This window comes from Arvicanthis niloticus, chromosome 15, assembly GCF_011762505.2.
Source record: "Arvicanthis niloticus isolate mArvNil1 chromosome 15, mArvNil1.pat.X, whole genome shotgun sequence".
NCBI classification, from domain to species: Eukaryota; Metazoa; Chordata; class Mammalia; order Rodentia; family Muridae; genus Arvicanthis; species Arvicanthis niloticus.
In genome coordinates this window covers 36,243,885-36,257,114 of record NC_047672.1, presented here as the reverse complement: position 1 = coordinate 36,257,114, position 13,230 = coordinate 36,243,885, and positions in this window count along the sequence as shown.

The following is a 13,230-nucleotide window of genomic DNA, read 5'->3' as shown; positions in this document are numbered from 1 at the left end:
ATGATCAATAACTACCTTATTAGATTCAGCATAATCAGGGAGAAATGTTGGGACATCTTTGCCAACTCCAGTGGGCCATGATTCCTTTTCCACTTTCTTCTGCCGGGCACTGACATGAATAGAAATCTAAGAGGTAGACTTGCTTTGACCAGGTTTCTGTGATGCTGCCAGCCTGAAAAGTCGAGGAGAGTCACATTCATTTTAAAACTCTAAAATAGCAGTGACACATGTTGGCAAGGATGTGGAGAAAGAGGAACACTCCTCCATTGCTGATGGAATTGCAAACTGATGCAACCATTCTGGAAATCATTCTGGAAGTGCCTCAGAAAATTGGAAATAGATCTATCTGAAGACTCAGATATACCACTCTTGGGCATATAAGCAAAAGATGCCCCACCATGCCACAGGGGCAAGTGTTCTATTATGATCATAGCACGCTTATTTGTGAGAGCCAGCAGCTGAAAACAACCCAGATATTCCACAATGGAAGAATGGATACAGAAAATGTGGATCACTTACACAATGGAATACTACTCAGCTACTAAGCACGAGGATAAAATGAGAGGCAGAGACAAATGGATGGAACTAGAAAATATCCTGAGTGAGGAAACTCAGACCCAAAAGGACATGTATAGTATGTACTCATTAAACACAGGATGTTAGCCAAAAAAATTATGCAATACCCAGAGTACAATTACAGAAGTCAAGAAGAGTAAAAGCCAAAGGATCCAAGTGAGGATGCCTCAATCCCACATGGGAGGGGAAAGAAAGCAATCATGGGAGGCAGAGTGAACGAGGGACCTGGATAAAAAAGAGGATAGGGAAGGGAAAAGGGGAACATGATCAGGGTTTTTTGTTGTTGTTGTTGTTGTTTTTTGTTTTGTTTTGTTTTGGAGGCGGGGACAGAAGTGAAGTCCTGAGGGCCAGAAGAAGAAATGAAAACAGGCAACCTCCAGAGTTAGGAGTTGGGGGAGCCTCTAGAATGTACCAGAGACCTGGGAGGTGACTCTCAGGACTCTGAGGAAGGTAGCTTAGTTGAAATGCCCACCAGCCATGACAGGGTACTTGTAGAGTCCATCTCTAGTAGAAAGACAGGGCACTAAGTAAAGGGACCAGGTTGTCATGCCACAGTCAAAAGCTCTGACCCAAAATTGTTCTTGTCTAACAAGTGTGCAGGGACAAAAATTGAGAAAAGTCTGAGGGAAAGGGGATTCAGAGCCAAACATTGGGATCCAGCTTAAGGAGGTGCTCCAAAGCCTGAAATTATTACTGATGCTATGCTGTGCTAACAGACAGGAGCCTAGCATGGCTGCCCTCTTGTTGTGGATAGCCCTGGCCTTGTATTTTGATGCTAATTTACCTTTCCTGTGAAGTCATTACACAGGTGAATTCTAGTGAACCTTCTGCCCATCTTAATTTTTAAAAATAAAGGCTGGAGCCAGTGATTGGGCAGAGGAAAGGGAGGTGGAGAAATAAAGGTTGATGGGAAGAGAACAAGGCTGAGGACTCGAAGACAATGGAGGAAGAAGACGAAGGAGACAACAGAGATAACAATGACTGGGAAGAGAAAAGAGAGAGGACGACTAGGAAGAAGGAGAGGAGACAGAAGACGATGGAGAATGTCTGGGAAGCAGGAGGTAGAAGGACAAACGCAGGGTCTGGAAAACCCTCAAGTTATAAGGGTCTCATAGCTGGGGAACAGAGTAGTGTAGGGGTATCTGCCCAATCCAGGCTTACAGAATATACTCATAATTACTGAGTTGTGCTTTCATTGACCGGTCATATTCGGGATGAAGATTTAAATATCTCCCACTACACCCTCTGACAGGCCCAACAAGCAGCTCAAAGACTCAGATACAGAACCTTCCATCCAACCAATGGACTGAAGATCAGGAACTATTGGAGGGCAGACTGACCCAGGGATAATGACTGGACTATAAAAAAAAATAAAGATTATAGAATAATAATAAAACAATAGATTAAATAAAAGAGCCTAGAATTTAATCTACTCTACCAATAAAGGTAAGATAAAAAAAAAAAAAAAAAAAAAAAGCAGTGACAATCAAGGGGACATTCATGAAAACACATCTATCTCAATGATTCTGGAGTTTTCTAGGCTTGTTTAAGATTTGAATTATAGAAAACATTTTTTTATCTGACTGTTTTTGTTCCTGATTTAGCATCACATACATGCAGCTTTAGCCATTCTTTTAACCCTAAAGTCATCTTACAAAGACAGTATTTTAAGTTTATTAGCTCATTATGTTCCCATATTGTATATTTTTCACCAGCTCTACAATTTTGCTCGTTTTCTGTGCATGGAAATAAGTTTATATATTTAGATAAAATGACCTGAAGTACAAAGTCACATAAGCATATATACATATATATATATACAATTTTGCTCGTTTTCTGTGCATGGAAATAAGTTTATATATTTAGATAAAATGACCTGAAGTACAAAGTCACATAAGCATATATATATATATATATATATATATATATGTATATATATATATATATATATATATATATATATATATATATATATATACATACATTTGTAGAAATGTACTTTTACATATTTTTGAGAGCAGGCTTTCATGTGTATACCTCAGATGGAGATTCCAACAGATACTTCAAATTTTTTTTCCACATTAGAGACAATAGCTGGCAGAAATGGATTGTTTTTTTAGATTTACTTTTTGGAGTCTTTGAACCAGTTAAATAATAAAATGTGAAGATATTAAAGAACCAGGCTAAGTTACGGAAACTGAAACCAAATGTCAGAAAAAGTTGAAGAAACCTCATTTCCTCATGAATTTCTTATTGTGAGCACAAGACTAATCTGAATGATTTCTGGAGCTCAAGAAATGTGATTCATATATAAGACATAGACAGCATCAACTTCTCAGATTGTTCCATTTGTGTCTTTAAAAGGGATATTTAATTTTAAGTTACCAAAGTATACATTAAACCAAAAATTTCAGATTGGAACTGAGGCTGCCACTGTAGAAAACAGTGAATCTCTGAGTATACGTAAGTAGAAAGTGCATTCATATGCCTAGACGGAGGGGCAAAGGATGTAGATACAGTTTCCTCCTTCACTTACTGGGAACTCACTTCTGTTCTTCAATAGCTGAGTCAGAGGTGGAAAAGCACAGGTTCGGGAAATCTGGCAGCATATTACTAGACTGTGTTCCCCTAGTAGTAGACATGTTTGACAAACAAGGATGTACTGTTTTATTCCAGGCCATGAATATTGTCTTTGCGTGTTCCTTATCTCAATCTTGTACATTGTCAGTTCAATACTTATGGGCCTGAAATCCAATAATGAATATGCTATTTCTCCTGTCAGCCAGAACCGAAAGGAAACAGGATTAGGCAAAAGAGAAGACTTTTTTTTTTTTTTTTTTTTTTTTTTTTTAAATCTAGGAGTCATTTATACTGGTCTGTTAACAATTGATGTCTACTCTAACATTCATAAACTGAAATATGATTTATCCTCTTGTAAGAATAAACTGCAGTCTGCAAACTCTAATTATTTGAGAAAATCTTTATTAGGTTCCAATTTGGCCCTGTACTTGTTTGCCTAGGACTCATGGTTCTCCTGTATCAGCTTGAAATGTGCTTGGCTTTGGGCTATTTGCTACACTTGTAAACCTACCTCTCTACTCTTTCTCAGAAATAAAAATATCTACCATCCCCAGAATAAATACTTTACAGTGTCATAATTTAAAACATATAGCTAATTTTGAATAAACATGAACAATTTAAGAATTTATGTGAAAACTGAAGTATTATTCTATTTTCTAATATAAGTACAGACATTAAGTTGTTTTAAGATCTATGGCTTGAAAAAAGCAATTCTACTTAAGAAGAAAAATGAAAGAATTATAAAATATTGTATAGGCAATTACAACATACCAAAATGGTAAATGCCTTTCTTCTTTGAACACTACTCCTTATATACATGCATCAAATATTTGGTTTATTGAGCTCTCGTGATGTCCACACAGAACCTGCTGTATGTGTAAATATATACACAATATTTGCATATGGATATAGCTACAGCTGGGCTATCCATTTACTATGAACAGTTACTTATTGTTTCTGAACTTTTAATATCAATACATTGCAATGAATGGCTATTTAATGATAGAAATAAATAAAACTTAGTCAACTTTACTGAAAATGATGGAGAATAAAATATTCATATTTCATTGTTATGACTTGATGCATTTGGAAATGTCAATCCACTTACAAAATTTTGATCACCCAATGCACTTACACATCAAGTCCAAAAATGTATATTTATAATGTGTTTTACTTATTATTTATATTTGATTGCAATTTACAACCCGATGCTTACCCTCTTCATCCTAGGAGAGTTTAGAAAACTACACATTCAGACAAGGACAAACATCACAGCAAAATACACTCAAATGTATTTAAAATTATAAAAACTTAAATTATATTCTGATAAACATTATTTTTCCTGTTTTTCATTTTGAATGAGTTTTTTGGTTCATCTTCCAAAAATAAAATTATTTAACTTCCTGCATATGGAACAAGGCAAACTATTTCATAAACCACAAAACATATTTGCAATAAATGTTTCCCATGCCTTTCTATTCTTAGAGAGTATGTGAATTGCACTCAGCTAAACTCATTTGATTGAGGCAGATCAAAGTGATTAAATTGAGCTAAAGCTAAAAGGAAACCAAATGTTTTCCCCAGAATTTAATGTTTGATTTAATCACTGTGTTCTATCAGTGATTAGTTTTTCTTCATTTTGCAAAGTAAATAATCATGTGAATTTATTGACCACAACTGTTCCTAGCTGGGTCATCTGAAGATTTCAAATGCAAATGTGAGAAGAAAAAAATCAAATCTCATTTCACTGTCAAATAGTCCAATACTGAAATGAAGCCAACATCAACCAGAAATATGAAGACACCAATTCAGGTTACTAGAATCTACATTTTTTTGTACACCTTACATATAGTAGATGGCAGTACATTAGCTACTTGGGCTTCATAAAATATGCAAGTTTACCTTACTATGAAAAAAAAAAAAACAAGTAAGGTATTTTAAAACTATATGGGGTCTAACATTATATATCATGTAATATGGAAATTATAAAGTATGTTATGATTTCAATGGAAAACATAATGGAGAAATTTTGATCTATTCTGCCACAGTTATCTGAAGTAGGTAGCTCTCCACCAAAACCAAAGTGCAGTGTTTTAATTGATATATCGACATGTACAATTTAGCATGTTAGAAAGTGGCAGGATCTGGGTAAACTGTAAAACATTGCATGAAGACAAAACTTGCATTTTAAATCTACATATCATTTTGTATTTTGCACATAGTGTATTTTGATGCACCTAAAGAGGAAATCTAATACTTAAAACTTTTATACTGACAACACAAGGACTTTCTACTATAAAAATTCTAATAAAATAATAGAGACAATGCTTCATTAATGCACAACTTTCATATATAGTGAATGTTAATATCTAATTTTAATGATAAGTTAAAATATTCCTTGTAAGTCTGTCTAGGTATATTAATGGAATAATAAGTCCAAATATATACCTGAATTACATCTCTATGTAATTGTACATTCCAGAAAAGCAGCAAAAGAAAAACAGATTGCATTGATTTCTACTATATGTTACATTCAAAGGTGATTAACAAAATATATGCTAAAATTGCACTTCATATTTTTTATTGAACTGAAATTGATAGTATTTTATTGCATACTGCTATTGCCAAGAAGTGCTCACTGACTGAAACTGGGTATAGCTGTTCTCTGAGAGGCTCTGCCAGCACCTGACTAACACACATGCAGATACTCACAACCAACTATCAGACTGAGCCCAGGGACCCCAGTGTAAGAGTTAGGGGAAGTAATGAAGGAGCTGAAGGGTATTATAAACCTGTTGGGGGCCGACTTTTAGCAGAAAGCGGCTATCAGCTTTGCAGCCATCTTGAGCCATATACCCTGACATGAGACTTGGATTACAATAGCCTACAACAGCTGAGCACACTCCGATAATCTTGGTTTAGATACCTTGGGTGTGTGAGATGAAAGGTGTGTGAGATTAAAGGTGTGTAACTTAAGAGTGTGACTTAGAAGTGTAGAGATCAGATTTAGAGACAAGACCTAAAGGCATGATTAAAGGTGTGACCAAAAGGCATGGCTTAGAAGTGAGACATATAAAAGGCAGAGGCACACAGAGAGAGAATGAGACACTTAGAGGAAGAGAGACTGAAGAATAAACGGGATTGAATCACACTCTGTCTGGTCTCCATTCTTCGAGTCCGTCCTCACTCTCTCTCTCTTGCTGAACCCCAACCCGCCGACCTGAGCAGCAGCTTGGACCGGGATACAGTGGCCTCCTAACGCGGGGCAGCCTGGGCCTCAACATTTTGCTTGGGCCGCGACATTTTTGGCACCCAAACGTGGGACTAGTGCGGCTCTCAACATAAACCCATAGGAAGAACAATAATATCAACTAATCAGATCACTCAGAGCTCCCAAGGACTTTAACATGAACCAAAGAGTATACATGAATGGGTCCATGGCTCCACCTACATATGTAGCAGAAAATTGCCTTATCTGGCATCAGTGGGAAAGGAGGCCTTTGGTCCTGTGGAGGCTTGTTGCCCCAGCATAAAAGAACGCTAGAGAGGAGAGGCAGGAGTGGGTGGGTGGGAAAACATTCTCTTAGAGGCAAATGAGAGGAGGGATAGGATGGGGGTGTTGATTAGGGAAGACTGGGAAAGGGACATTTGAAATGAAAATCAATAAAATAACCAATAAAAATAGTTAAAGATGTTTTTACTTGTTTATTTATTTAGAAACATGTACTACCTGCCAAGTAATATTCCTAGGACAACTAACACCATTATTAAAATGACTGTCATGGCCTCTGGTTTCCAGAGATACACATTTACATAACTAATAACCAGCAGAAGTAGACAAATTTAAGCAAGGTAAAAGGATACAACCTTCAAATATGAAAAACAAAAGTTTTCTGAGTTTCACATAAAAAAAAAATATTTTCCAAATGTTAGATTTCATAGATTAGGTTTTGGACATAAAATTTAGATACATTAAATACATACTAAATTTGTAGGACATAGTATTCAACTTGTACCTTCAGTGATTTTATGATATGCCCTGAGTGATTACATATTCACTGATCCAGATTGTCTCAGGCAAATCAAAACATCTTCTACCATCCTCATTATATGATCTAGGGACTTTAAATGGTCTCTTCGATAATTTATAGAATAGTAAAAGTATCACAAATATAAATAATGACTTGTCTTCATTATCTATATCTCCTTTTACTCTTGTAATGATACTATTTTATGAATGTTCCATAGGCACATTCTGCATTACTATTCAGTCAGCTTCATTAATTCTGCTTTTATACAACTCTATACACTTGTACACATAAGTCACATTTTTACATAGTTTTGTAAAATTATTCTTAATGGATTTTAATATAATATTTGGCCTTAAGTCTGAATTTATTTTGACATAATCTACTGAACTTTGACCTAAAACCAAATAACACATTTTACTAACATGTTCTCCTTTACTCTAATGAATATCATTAAAAACATGTTCTGTAAACCAGTGTTTTTGTTAATAATAACAGATCTAAGAAATATTGTACCTAATTGAGAAGTTAATTAATACCCTTGTTTAATTATATAACATATACAATGCAAAGAAAATTGACCTTAATCAAGCAGTTTTCATATTTTCCTGACTAGAAATAAAACCAGCTCCTATGCTGCTCTTTGTATGAGCCACTCCCAGCCACACTGCTTATGGTACATCCCTATCGGTGCAAAACACGGTGTTTCATTATGTAACTCAGCCCTTTTTCTTTTAAATATCTTTGCTGTAGATTAAGGAAACTCTTCCTTACTTTGCAGTATTGAAATATGAAGCTAAAGAAACCATAATAAGCAATAAATCCATTATTCAAATATGTACAAGGTAGCTGTAGTGCTTTGACCAAATTCAAATAGACACTGAGATTAATAAATCATATAACCCATCTTTCAGTTCAGAGTCCTGTCTGCTCGGATTATTTACCATCTTTCACTATAATTTTGACTTTTTAGTATAAAGTTTTGCTTCAGTATCACTTCCATTCTGCCTGCATAGTCTCCTTTCTGATTGAAGCTATGTTATTATACTGCCATGCATCACTTATCCATACCTTCTGAAAAATGCATCATGGTGTTTTCCTCATTGTGAAAAATCCTGTAATCATCTGGATATCATAGACTGTTAAACACAAATTTGTTTAGGGAAGACACCATATGCATGCCCCAGCACTGGGTGAAATGTAATGATATTGCATCAAGACTGAAGATGAATTTGTCATCTTGTGCTACATCTACATTCATTCTTTCTTGACAATGTACCATAATGAACATTTGACATGTATTCTTTGCCAGAACTAGTTTTACTTTTAAGTCAGATATGTATATGGATTAGATTTAAAAATTAGGAATACATTTGATTTAGGTTATACATAAACCCTGAGTCTTATGATATATATGAAAATCTAAGACCTTCATCTGCTCATCACACACACACACACACTCACACAAAACATACCTAGAAACATGTTGACAATTTATACCCCTCCTTATATCTGGTTGTATGTGTACCTAATATTAACCATGTATCAGTTTCTATTCAAACATATCCTGGAACACTTCGGGAGAAACTAATACAGCCTGAACTTGGTTTGAGTGACTGTACAATAGGGCAAAACGTGTCCACATGTGAACTTTAAGGGGAAATTCCTTATTTTCCATCTGATTTTTGTGAATAACTGAGTATGCATACATTTAAAATCCAGTGTATCGTGCCAAAGAACATGAGTGTAATACAAATCTGTCAATCAAAACTCTAACACCTTCTCTGGAATCCCACAAATAGGATATGTCAGACAATAACTGGGTCACTTGAGTACTCATATGTATGTGGTCCACTCTCACTCTGGACAGCTTTCTGTATTATGGCTTTGCTTTGAGATAATTTTCTTTGCTACTTTGCAGCCTGCCTGTAGCTTTATTTCAGTACTTTGAAAAAGAGGTATTAACCTTGAAACATCCAGCTAAAACTCTTGCTGCTGATAACAGTTTAGAATATTTGACCATCATGCATGCAGTAAAAGAGAGAGTTAAAATCCATTTCCATTACCAGAGACAAACGAGATGGTACCCAGCAGTCACAGACTTTGCTGGTGACTGGGACCAACTTGCGTTTGTTCATTATTTATTTATTTGTTTGTTTGCTTATTATTTACTTATTTTTTTGCTGTTGTAAATTTTTGTAAGTAGTTTAATTTCTTCTAGAAATTTTTTACTTGAACACTGTGTATACATCATTTCCACCCCTAACTCTCCTATCTTCAATATTCCCCTCTCCCTCCCAAATCAATATTGTTCTGTAATTATTATTAATAGTGTGGAGGGAGTGTGTGTGTGTGTGTGTGTGTGTGTGTGTGTGTGTGTGTGTGTGTGTACTGAGTGTATCCAGGGCTGACCATTCAAAATTGGACAATCTATGTGGGAGTTCATCCTCGCAGGCAACTGTTTGTGTCCGCAGTCACTGACCTCCTGTAGATTTTCAAGGAGAAGTGGAACCATGTCAAGCTTTTATATCTTCGCTGGCATGCCAATTGTTGTTATCCTTATGCTGATCATGTTCAAGCAACAATGTTGCTGAGAGCACCTGGGTGTAGTTTGTCATAACTATTGTGTCTGAGAGACACATTAATCCATTGGCATGCTGTCCTACTAGCACATACAATCTTTCCATGACCTCTTCCATGTTTTCCCCAGAGTCTTAGTTTTCAGGATTATATTGCAGATGTGTTGGTTGAGGTTGGACGCCCCGGGGCCACTATTTTTTGCTGCATTTTGATTATTTGTGCATTCCTGTGATAGACTCCATCTGGTGTCAAAACAATATTCTTTAATAGAGGGTGCTCTCAATGTCTTTCATTCTTTACAGTACAATAAGTTATCTATCTCGTTAGCTTCCCAATCAGGTATATAATGGTACTATGAGACAAACTGCATAGCTTCTTTTCTTTCGAAAACCTTGGTTTATGTACCTGGGATATTTTTCAGATTCAGTCTAAAAATTACCAACATACTTCTGAAGTACTAGGCCAATGGTAACAAAAAATAGAGATATCTAAGACAATAAATATGCTTTAAGTTTGTAAAAAAAATCCGATTTTGATTCTAAGTAAATAATCCAGTTCCATTTGAATACAGAATTTCATGTTATCCTCACCTTTAACATCGTACCAGTGTCATTCTCATTATGATTTTCCTTCTCACACTCTAAGCATCTTAATGTTTTTTAGAAAATGCCAGACTTGTACACATGGATTCATTTGTTAATATACGACTATGCATATTTTCCTTTCACTGGCCATCTGCATACTATACTAGATAGATGCAATATAATTTAAATTTTTGGAAGTAAAAATCACAGTGATTTTTACAACTATAAATAGTATTATAATAGGCTACAAAATAATTGTAATAAATAATAATAATAATGCAATATTAATTTAATATTTTGTTCATAAAGAGCCTATATTCTCTACCTTAGCTACTGTTTATCATTGTATTATCAATACTTAAAATGTATTAGGACAAACATTTGAAAATGCATCTATATTTTGTTAAGTCTCCCCACCAAATTGTCCCAACATTTGCTTGTTCCTCCTCTCCTTGGCTTGTGTATTTGGTTTATGGCCATTATTTCAATTTCTTACTGTGACTTATTTTCTCTTTCATTCAGCTTGAAACATTAAATCATGTTTTTATAGTTTGCTATCTCAAATAATGTTGCATATTTATGCACTTTAGTCAATACACTATGAGGTGTGGCTTTTGTTCCATGTCTCTCTGGGCATGCTCAGTATACAATATCAATATATTTCCAGCAAAACAATCTAGTTGAGCAACTTCTTCCAAGGATGTAAGTTAAATGTGGCAGTTTATTTTTACTCAAGTTTGTCATCAAGATAGTCGAAAAATGTAAATAAGTAAAAACAAAAACAACTGTAAAAATAGACATTTAATTTTTGAAGTTCAAAAGTTGAAGCTAAAATGTTTGCATGTAAAAGGTTAGTAAGAATGGAGGGGAGAGAAACTGTAATTGGTGTGTATTGTATGAGAAAAAAACTATTTTAAATGGAAAAATATTCAAAAGAAAGTATAGTAACACTTCCTCAACCAGTAATATTAAATATATTTTATGAAAATGGGGAGTAGGTTGCCATTTTGTCTTATTAACAGTGTGCTATGGCTTACATAAGCTTTTAAGTTTCGTGAGGTCCCATTAGTCAATTAATGATTGCTAAGGGACAGCTCCAGCTGTTCTTTCTTATTTGTTGCCTCTTGAGGAGTGGATCTTAGAACCTGAACTATTGGTTTTCTGTTTAGGAAATGTTCACCTGTGCCAATGCATTTCAAGCTATTGGCCATTTTTCCTTGTATTAGATTCACTACATCTGATTTTATGTTGAGGTTTTTTTTATCTGCCTGGAATTAAGGTTTGTTCAAGGTGATAAATATGAACGAATTTGCCTTCTCCTACAAGCAGACCTTCAGTTAGACCAGCATCATTTGTTGAAGATGCTGTCTTTTTTCCCACTATATGATTTTGGTTTCTTTGTTACAGATCAAGTGTCCATAGGTATGTGAATATATTTCTAGGTCTTGAATTCTCCAGTAATCGACCTGTTGTCTCTGTACCAATACCATGTGGTTTTTATCACTATTGCTCTATAGTAAAGCTTGAGGTCACAGATATTGATGCCCCCCAGAATTTCTTTTATTGTTGAGAATTGTTTTCACTATCCTGGTTTCTTTATATATATATATAAAGTTAAGAATTGCTCTTTCCATGTCTGTGAAAAATTGTGTTGGAATTATGATGGGGATTGCATTGAATCTGTAGATTGCTTTTGGTAAGTTTGACATTTTTACTATGTTGATCTAACAAAATCATGGTTTGGTTTTTTTCTTCAGGGATTTGAATTTTTTTTCATACAGATCTTTCATTTGGCTGGTTAGAGTTACACACCAAAATATTTTATGTTATTTTTGCCTATTGAGGAGAGTGTTGTTTTCTTAATTTCTGTCTCAGCCCATTTATCATTTGTTTAAAGTAAGACTACTAATTTGTTTGAGATAATTTTATATCTAGAGACTTTGCTGAAGTTGTTTATCAGCTGAAGGCGTTCTTGGGTAGAATTTTTGAGTTTGCTGATATATACCATCATATTATCCACAAATAGTGATACTTTGACTTCCTCCTTCCCAATTTGTATCCCTATGAACTCTTTTTGTTGTCTAATTGCTCTAACTAAATTGTTGAGTACAATATTGAATAGACAGAGAATATACAGCCTTGTCTTATCCCAAATTTTAGTGAGATAGCTTCAAGTTCCTCTTCATCTAATTTGAGTTTGCCTGTTAGTTTCCTGTATATTACTTTTATTATTTTTAGATGTGTGGACTGAATTCCTGACCTCTCCAAGACTTTTAACAAAATCCAACTGACAGATTTAGAAAAGATCTTCACTATCCACACGTATTGTAGAGAACTAATATCCAAAAGACATAAAAAACTCAAGAAGTTAGACTCCAAAAATAAGATAAAATTAAATTAAAAATGGTCAAAAATGAGATACAGAGCTAAACAAAGAATTCTAAATAGAAGAAACTTGAATAGAAGAGAAGCACCTAAAGAAATGATCAACCTCCTTAGGGAAATGAAAATCAAAACAGCCCCCAGATTCCATATTACACCAATCAGAATGCCTAAGTTCAAAAACTCAAGTGACAGCAGATGCTGGCAAGGATGTGGAGAAAGAACACTCCTCCATTGATGGTGAGATTGCAAATCAGTATGACAACTCTGACAATCAATCTGGTGGTTCCTCAGAAAATTGAGAATAGTTCTTCTACCTGAAGAACCAGCTATATCACCCCCGAGCATATACCACAAGCACACATTCCTCATTATGTTTATAGTAGCCTTATTGATAATAGCCAGAAGCTGGAAATAAATCATATGTCCCTCAACCAAAGAATGGATACAGAAAATGGAGTTCATTTACACAATGGAATACTGCTCAGCTTTTAAAAAGA